This window comes from Scylla paramamosain, chromosome 31 (genome assembly GCF_035594125.1).
Source record: "Scylla paramamosain isolate STU-SP2022 chromosome 31, ASM3559412v1, whole genome shotgun sequence".
NCBI lineage: Eukaryota > Metazoa > Arthropoda > Malacostraca > Decapoda > Portunidae > Scylla > Scylla paramamosain.
In genome coordinates this window covers 10,121,317-10,131,316 of record NC_087181.1, presented here as the reverse complement: position 1 = coordinate 10,131,316, position 10,000 = coordinate 10,121,317, and the positions used below count along the sequence as shown (strand labels likewise).

Below are 10,000 nucleotides of genomic sequence, written 5' to 3'. Positions count from 1 at the left end.
ATATATATATATATATATATATATATATATATATATATATATATATATATATATATATATATATATATATATATATATATATATATATATATATATATATATATATATATATATATAAAACATCCTGAATCTACATAATACACACAATTCCTTCCTCCATTCCTTCCTCCCTCTGTCCCTCTCTCTCCTTTTCCCGTCACATTCCAATCTCCCTCCCTCTCTCTCTCTCTCTCTCTCTCTCTCTCTCTCTCTCTCTCTCTCTCTCTCTCTCTCTCTCTCTCTCTCTCTCTCTCTCTCTCTCTCTCTCTCCCTCCCTCACGCCAGCCTACAACAAACACAAACACGCAGCCACACGCCCTTCACAACAAACACGAACATGAACTCTTCGTAAGGGGAGCGGCAGTAATTCCTCGGCCACGACCAAGTTACCGGGCGAGCAATGCGTCGGGTCCTACAGTGTCCCCCTCACGCTGCCGCACTGAAGGCAAGGAAAGACTCACTCAATGTCTCCATACTCGTGCAGGAAATCGAGTGTTCGGCTCCCTCGGTGACCAATACTGTATCACACGCATCCCTCCCTCCCTCCCTCCTTCCCTCCTCTCCCGCTTCCCCTACCCTCACCATACATGTCCTGGTAGTGACGCAGACACACACTCACACACACACATACGTAACAAATACACTGGATCACACGCACGTTTCACCCTTACTACACACACACACACACACACACACACACACACACACACACACACACACACACACAGCTCCCAGTCGCCGCTCACCTGGTACAAAGGGAGTGGGGAGTGTGGAGAGGCGGGATCACCGAGTCCACATAACATAAAATTCTCATTAATAAGGCACTTTTTTCTTCCCCTTCTCTGGGTTTTGCGGGTCGTTCCGCGGCCTGAGGAGAGCGAGCGAGCGTCTGTCTCCCAGTGATTGCTGAAATGAACGAGTGTTTCTTCGATGTTCTCCCGATATTATATATATGAGGATTATATTATATATATAAATATACAAAAAAATATATATATATGGAAATGATTAAACGTTTTCATGCTTTGTAGCCACGTGTTTTATTAAACTTGTTCCCAGAGAGAGACAGAAACAGAGACAAAGACAGAGAGACAAACAGAGACAAAGACAGAGAGACAGAAACAGAGACAGACAAACAGACACGGACAGAAACAGACAGACAAACAGAGACATGGACAGAAACACTGACAGACAAACGAAGAGGCAAGACAGGCATACAGACAACATCCATATAATGACTCCCGCCTCAGTGTGTTATGAAGTGAACGAGACGAGCAACACAAACAGCAGGGAAGGAGAGCCAGCGGGAGAAGGAAGGAAGGAAGGAAGGAAGCCGCCGAGTAATTCTATAGAGGGACGCTTTCCTTGATTGGGTTAGCATTGTTTTCCAGAGTGAGTGAGAGAGAGAGAGAGAGAGAGAGAGAGAGAGAGAGAGAGAGAGAGAGAGAGAGAGAGAGAGAGAGAGAGAGAGAGAGAGAGAGAATTATTTCACACTAATTAAAGTTTACATCTGAAGCAGGTGTGTATTTCTTATTGCATGTGTAGGTAAAGGGCCATTAACACACACACACACACACACAGACACACACACACACACACACACACAAGGGAATTAATAGCAATATGTATAAAAGGCAAAAAAATATCCATCTCTGTCGCAATACCTTCATATTGCAAGACTCTCTCTCTCTCTCTCTCTCTCTCTCTCTCTCTCTCTCTCTCTCTCTCTCTCTCTCTCTCTCTCTCTCTCTCTCTCTCTGGCCTAACCCATCCTCACCCATCGTGGCAGTATCACTAGCTGCAAACACCGCTCCTCACACAGCACCGCAGCATCACAGCACAACAGCGTCACACCATCACATTTGGCCTCCAGCACAGCACGGGCACAGCACGCAAACGAGCAGCACAGCACAGAACGACAGAACGTACGCCAAGTTTATGCCCGCCACGACTAGGAATAGATACACTTGTTATGCACACACACACACACACACACACACACACTGCCGCTGACCATTCACCAGATAACAGCCGCCAAATGTGAAGCATACACGTACCTACACATGTACGTACGCATATACCTCTTGGTCGCTATACACACACACACACACACGCAGGACGAGACATCAAATGAGGAGAGGTGAGAAGAAAAGAGAGAAGAGGAGAGAAGAGACCAAGAGAGGAGATAAAAACAAAGGATATTGAGTTAAGGAGATATAGAAAATGGCTGAAGAGGTTGTTGAAGAAAGAAACAAGATAGAAAAGAAGGAAGAAGGTAACTACGTAAAAGAAGCCTAACAGGAGGAGGAGGAGGAGGAAGAGGAGGAGGAAGAGGAGGAGCAGGAGGAGGAGGAGGAGGAGGAGGAGGAGGAGGAGGAGGAGGAGGACGAGGAGGAGGAGGAAGAGGAGGAGGAAAAGAAGGAGGAGGAGGAGGAGGTCGTTATTCAGTAGCAAAGAAAAGAGGGAGAGAAGAAATGTATAGTAGTAGTAGTAGTAGTAGTAGTAGTAGTAGTAGTAGTAGTAGTAGTAGTAGTAGTAGTAGTAGTAGTAGTAGTAGTAGAAGAAGAAGTAGTAGTAGTAGTAGTGCATTGGCTTCTCTTCCCGTAATTGAGTTGTACAGATTGGCGGAGATGAAGATGGGAGAGGAAAACCTAAAATTCTGGTGATCTAATGTGTCTCGTGCTAGAGAGAGAGAGAGAGAGAGAGAGAGAGAGAGAGAGAGAGAGAGAGAGAGAGAGAGAGAGAGATAAGAGGGGAGTGGAGAGAAGAGCACTTAAGCACTTTCTTCAAAGCTTTTCATCTCTTGTCTTTATATCGAATCATTAACATCACAGTTTCTATTGTATTTGCCCTTCTTCTCCTTTCCTCTCCTCCCCCCTCCTCCTTCTCCTCCTCCTCCTCTTCCTCTTCCTCGTCCTCCTACGCTTTCACTTTCATGTATCTCTTATTTAAGGATAGAAACAAGTGTAGCTGATCACAAACAGCCTGATAAGGAACAACAAAGGGTTCGTCGCTGTTTGTTCTTCCTTTGTGTTGCTTTGTGTTCCAGACCCACGCCACAGACCGCCCACCTAGACCACAGGTGTGTACCGCGGCCCCAGGTGGGCAGCTTGTTACCACTACCTGTCAGCATCACAACTTAATTAACAGCGCCCCTCTCCTCGCCTCTTTCCCCCCTCCTGCCTCTCCCTCCACCTTCCCTCCGGTTTGTTACTCCCACCTGCCTTTCTGTTTCTTTTTTCCCCACCTCCCCCCTTCCCTCCGCGTTCCTCCCCTCCGCTGCCACATGAAGCAACAAGCAGCGTGATGAAAAATAAACAATAAAATGGTAAGCTGTCCAATTAAGCCACCATGATACACACACACCTAAAAAAAAGTTTGTCATTTTTACCTGCGTAATAATTCTTACGAAACGTGACTTTTTTGTTTTTATACCAGCAGGTCTTGCCCTCTTTCCTCTTCTCCCTCGTCCCTTCACTGTCCTCTCTCCCTCCCTTCAGTAACACATCCAGACACCTTTCTCCCTCTTCTTCCAGTGCACGTCTTCATATGATTCCTATATTTCAGCGTCCTGAGTTAGTCATTCATCACTGCACTGCTAATCCGTCACTCTCAATGCGAAAGACTGGCTGGGAATTCTACACCCAATGTCTGAGGATAATAAATGCAAGACTATTACTAAGAGCAAGCTTTCCTCCAATAACACAGGCAGGGCATCAGTGTTCAGCGCCATGTATGTTTGCCTCCATGTTTATTCTTAACGAGCCGATGTTTGTCCTTCCTTGGGTCTCGTTGTTTTCCATTCTGAACAGAGTTATGGAGGAGGAAGCAATTTGCGCCTAAAGGGAATACAAGGAGAACCTGCATGTACCTTACGGCCTGTGCCTCGGAGGGCGCGGGAAGGGAAGAGAATTACGGGAAAGATTCACACAAACTAATCCTTGTCCAGCACGAAAATGTCCTTACGTAAATCCCCCTCAGACTGACAATCACATCACTCATTAAGGACTGGGGGCAGACTGAGGGGTTACTGAACCGGACTCAGCCTCATCACTCCCCTGCTACACACTGCGTTGAGGGGCGAGGCTTGCGCAGGATGGCAAAGCTATGTACATGTCCTTATATCTCCGCAGACTGACACATTTCTATCATTTGGTATGGATTGAGGGCAGACTTATGTGTTACCAAGTCGACAGCCTCATCGCATGCCCTGGTTCACATTGCGTTGAGGGGCGAGGTTTGCGCACGATGGCAAGCTGTGTAAGGCACAATGTTTTATCTCAATCCTCCGGAAATCAAATTACCATAAATTAGCAATATATACCGAAGCAGTCACGCTTACTTATACGTTTCCTCCTTTGGTGATCATAGTATTCATCAGCAAATAAATGATATTGATACAAATCCTTGCTCCAAGGTGGCGGCTACAAACGTGTTGGCGTGCTCATCATTCATTTCTTCCTCAAAATGAATAAGCATACAACAAAAGAACATTTAGTTCGTGGTTCTATGCTGGTGATGAAATTTGGAACTTAGAAAGGGCTTATGTTAAAGTTATTTCCCGCGGGAAATTACCCACTTTGCCTGACCTAAATATTTTGCTTACATAAGTAGGAACGGAGTGAATTCAGCTTTTTTAGGGCAGGCACGTCCCCTGGTTCCGGGCAGCCACACGCTATCTGGGGGACGTATGCTGCTGGAGGAGATATAGGGACAGGGCGCGGGGAGGGGGATGGGAACGGTGAGGGAAGAGGCGAGAGGGTGGGAGGGAGGGAATAGATTAAACAAGGGTGGATAAATGGATGGGAAGGGTGATGTGTCGGAGGATAAGACAAAAGGAAGGAAGTGTGAATAAGAGGAGAGAAGTGCGAGGAAAGAGGTAAGAGAGGTAAAAGAGAGATAAAAAAAATATGTGGTAACTGAATAAAGCAGAGAAGCCAACAGGAACAGTAGCAGCTGCGAGAATGAGGAAGAGAAACGCAGAAATACACACACGTAACACCGTAACACTTTACCAATACGTCACTAGTTCAATACGTAACCAATCTCATGCGAGACCCGTGACGCAGCCACCGTAACGCGCCTCCTAACGACCAATAAAGAGAGTTTTAGCGCCGCCACACCAGCATCAAGTGACCCTGGCGGCAGAGTGATCGGGGCATCGCTTGCCGCCCCGCCAAAAACTGGCCAAGACTTTGGGCATTCATATCACTGCGGCAATTATTGGTAATACCAGATCCCGGCGGGCCTGCGCATGTGTGAGAACAGCGGAGGCAGTAGGAAATGGGAGAGTAGGGTACAAGGGCGCAGAAGGGAAGAGATAGAAGGGAGAGACCAGTGAGAAGACAGCGGCATCAAGGATACATACTCTGTGTATCATTGCCTCAAACTGTAGGAGGAGGCTGTCTGTATCTGCCTCATCCTCTGTCTCTGTCGCTCTCTGTATCAAAAATTCAATTCGGGTGAAATATAAATCATAACTCACAGGCGAGACATGGAGAGGTGATGGGACAGACAGGACTGAGCGAGTACTGGAAAACAAGTAAAAGTGACAGAAAAAGCACGTTCCTTCATCTCCATTGGGAAACAAGAGACATCCCAATCTTTATGTAGAAGTCACTCCACGGTATGACAGTAAAAGTGGTCAGTGATATTTCACTATTGTACCTTTCGCAACAATAATAACTGCAAAACTTGATACTCCACCTCTCCACCTCAGTCATTACCAAAACAATAGCAGTAACTCGCCTTTACCTTTATCTGAGATTGCTTTTACTCACGACTCATTTATATATTCCATTTTTCCTCTTTCCCTTAACTAGCATTATCTATTATCCCTTTTTATGATTCCCTTACTCTACCCATTTACATACCTCCTCCCCTTTCCCCCATTATCCAAACTATACCTATTATCTCTTTCCAGGGCTCCCTTATATCTTTTATTTTTCATTTATATACTCCCTATCTCACCTTCCTCGTCATAGCAATATGCACAAGTTGTTTTTTTCAGTCCCGTTTAGTTTAAGCATCCATTTTCTGTTCCATTCCTTTCCTTGCCATATGAAGACCAGTAATTGTAGATGATGTGAGTAACAGTAGAGAAGAGTAGTAGTAGTAGTAGTAGTAGTAGTAGTAGTAGTAGTAGTAGTAGTAGTAGTAGTAGTAGTAGTAGTAGTAGTAGTAGTAATAGGAGTAGTACTAGTAGTAGTAGTAGTAGTAGTAGTAGTAGTAGTAGTAGTAGTAGTAATAGTAGTAGTAGTAGTAGAAGTAGTAGTAGTAGTACTAGCAATAGTAGTAATAGCAGTAATAGTAGTAGTAGTAGTAGTAGTAGTAGTAGTAGTAGTAGTAGTAGTAGTAGTAGTAGCACCTGTAGTAGTAACAACAGAGCACTGGGGACAGCGGTAATAACAAGGTAGGAATAAGGGAAGGGCATATTCTCTCCCTCATATTCCGTAGTACTAACTGACTCGTAAAATAAGTCAATACTCTCGTACATTTCCCGAAGCTGAGCGTGCCATTAGCATATACATATCATACAGTAATTACGTGTCGCCGCTGGTGTGGGAGCGAGGACAGCGAGGACAGCGGGGACAGAGGTTCGATAGTACTGTCAATGCTTCGGTACATACTACATAAGACTCATAATTTGGTACACAGGCCGCGTCTCCCCCTGAATTAACTCTGCGTATTAGACCAGCACATTTCTATTCCGTAGCCAATCACATACTTTTTCCTCTCCCTCTCTCTCTGGTTCGTACTCAGAGACGGTCTGCTCTCTCACCATGACTATTTTCAAAGGCCACAGAGACTGTTTCTTTTAATAATAATGTAGAAATCCTGTTAATCTGTCACTAGAATCATAGAAACGCCCTTGATAACCCATGTAACTTTAAATAAAGCCTCTTGAAAGTAGTGTAGGTGCGGTGAAGAAGTGTTTCAGAATACGGACATCTCTCTCCCTCTCAACGGAGCAGCCACTCATAGGATGCAAGGAGGATTATTCATGAGGTGTCAAACGCCTGTCTCGCTCTCCAATCTCTCCTCCCACCCTCACAGTCACTCGGCGCCGCCTGTCTCGTGCAGCAGGAGCAATCATACCTCATCAAATTAAACTTCAAGCACGAGTATGCAGATCTTTCCTGTTCTGATGGTAGTAGTAGTAGTAGTAGTAGTAGTAGTAGTAGTAGTAGTAGTAGTAGTAGTAGTAGTAGTAGTAGTAGTAGTAGTAGTAGCAGCAGCAGCAGCAGCAGCGGCGACAGCTGTGGGTTTGAAAAAATGAAAATGATAGTAGCAGTAGTGGTGACAGGAGGAGGAGGAGGAAGAAAAAGAAGAAAAGAAAAGAGGAGAGAGTGGCGGAACATTAACAGTTACAGGACGACGCAGACAACTCTCCCAGCAGCACTCAACGCCCCGTGACGCCCTGAGGGAGAATCGGGTACCCAGACTGCCACTCCCTAACGCCCTCCCATTCACACACACCCCACGCACCACGCCGCGCCCTCGGGTGACGCTGAGGGAGAGATGTGGGCGCCAGGTAAACACGGATACGTCCCAAGACGGGTATATTTGGTGTAGTATACAGGATGGTATATACGCTTTACGATACTCTCCGGGGATGTGTATGGCGCGGGAGTACTGGTGGTGATAATTTGAAAGGTGAACTTGTAACCTGTCGTCAGCAAAAGTGCATTATTGATTGTAAAGGGAAGGATAAGGGTGGTGGTGGTGGTGGTGGTGGAGTTGTAGTAGTAGTAGTAGTAGTAGTAGTAGGAGGAGGAGGAGGAGGAGGAGGAGGAGGAGGAGGAGGAGGAGGAGGAGGAGGAGGAGGAGGAGGAGGAGGAGGAGGAGGAGGAGTACCAGTAGCAGTAATGGAATGAAAATAATAATAATAATAATAATGAGAGAGAGAGAGAGAGAGAGAGAGAGAGAGAGAGAGAGAGAGAGAGAGAGAGAGAGAGAGAGAGAGAGAGAGAGAGAGAGAGAGAGAGAGAGAGAGATGTTTCCACTTAATTTATGCAAAAGTCTGAGCGTAATGGAGGCAGAGGATGCTTTTTAAAGATACTCGCTAAAAAGAAACCTTTGAACCTCTTCTTGCTTGAGGCGGGAATCATGCAATGCCGAGGCAGGGGCGAGACATCGAAGGGCCAGTGAGCGAAGCCTCCTTGGCACTACTCACCCGGTAAACTGAGTCACTCTGAAGCTGCAAAGAGGAATAATACAAAAAAAGTATCCTTGATCTTTACGAAGAGAATCGGTCTGTATTTTGTGTTGTAGGTTTACTAAGGGCTGCAAAAGTCTTGATTTTATTACAGTGATATAGCGAAAATCTGTATCACTGGTTTTACTTTGTGTTGCGTTTATGTCAATGTTTTTGTTGATGCTTCTGTTAAATGACAAAAGATCTGAACAGGATCATGTCGACAAGAGAAAGAAGATACACAAATGAATGAAGGACAAGATCATAAAGAGACACCACAACAGCTACCACCACAGCGCAACACCACAACACCACCAAACACCCAAACACCACAATACCCACCACCACAGCACAACACCACAGCACCACCTAAACACCACAACAGCCACCACCACACCGCAAGGAACACCACAATATTCCTCGCCCGCTCACCTACTGTTCCGGCCGCAGGAAAGACGCTGCCGCCGCGGACCGCCCGTCAAAGGATCTAATTCCCGCCGGCTAATTGATCTTATTGATGTGAGCGCCGTGAGGAGTGGATGGCGAGGCTCCCTGTTTACTCGGGCCACTTGTCCAAATTGGTCATTCATCGCGAGGCGTAAGTCGCTGAAACGCACGTCATTCATCACTATCTCGTGATAATGTTCGCGAAGACAACCACCGACAGCTGCACCGGATTACAGACGGCGCCGCTTAAACTGATTCGTGCCAGCAGGAGCAGGAGGAGCAGCAGCAGGAGCAGGAGAAGGAGGAAGGATAACGAAGGTGTAGGAGGATGTATGTTGGTGTTTCCAGAGGTGTTGTGGTTGTAATGATTCCTAGATATCAGTGTGCCTCAAGTCCACACACGCACACACACACACACACACACACACACACTCAGAGTCCACCGTGTCCAGGGTTAACAGTCTACACTGCTTCATTGTTTCCCTGACGATACACTGTTCGTATTCTCTATTCACCACCACCACCACCACCACCACCACCACCACCACCACCAAAGTCAGGCGATGATGCGGACTGTGTACTTTAACCTCCATCACCACCACCAGCACCATCATCACCGCTAAACTCAGGGCGCGATCACCACCACTACCTCCGTCACCTTCGCAGTCGATATCTTATTCACCATCACTATCACCATCACTATCAACACCAACAACAGTCAGGAGGTGATGGCTGCCCGGTACTTTATCACCACCATCACCACCACCACCAGGGAGGCTTTCAGAGGCGACGGAGTGACCTTGAAGCACGCCACGCACGCTGCCAGGTCACCTTCGGTCGTGCGCACATCCTCACACACACACACACACACACACACACACACACACACACACACACACACACACACACACACACACACACACACACACACACACGCACACACCCACACACTCACGTCACTGATGCCTTACTTGCCATCAAAAGAATCACCTTCGCTTCCCTTAATTACAGCACTGGTGAAAAATACATGGAAAAATACACCCTGCTTCCCTCCACGCGTCCTGTTTTCCATTTTTTCGCTGTTTCACGCTGGTAACTGGCCCCACATGGAGAGCTAATTGGCGCGGGCGGGGTGTGGGCGGGGCTGTCGGGGCTGTCGGGGCTGGCGGGGCGAGGTAGCACGGCCGAGTATAGTTGGGGCCTTGGTTGGGCTAGCACGGGGTATAGTTGGGGAGGGCGGGACGGGAGGAGCGGGAGGGGCGGGAGGGACGGGCTGCACAAAGGCGTTTATTGGAATCACTCAAATAATTTCAATGC

The 10,000-nt window shown here is 46.8% G+C and overlaps 1 long non-coding RNA gene across 1 annotated transcript in view; it reads right to left on the bottom strand.

The window, feature by feature from the left end:
- Positions 1–10,000, bottom strand: part of LOC135116456 (uncharacterized) — a 239,226-nt gene that overhangs the window by 155,546 nt on the left and 73,680 nt on the right. The gene's annotated exons all lie outside the window — the stretch shown is intronic.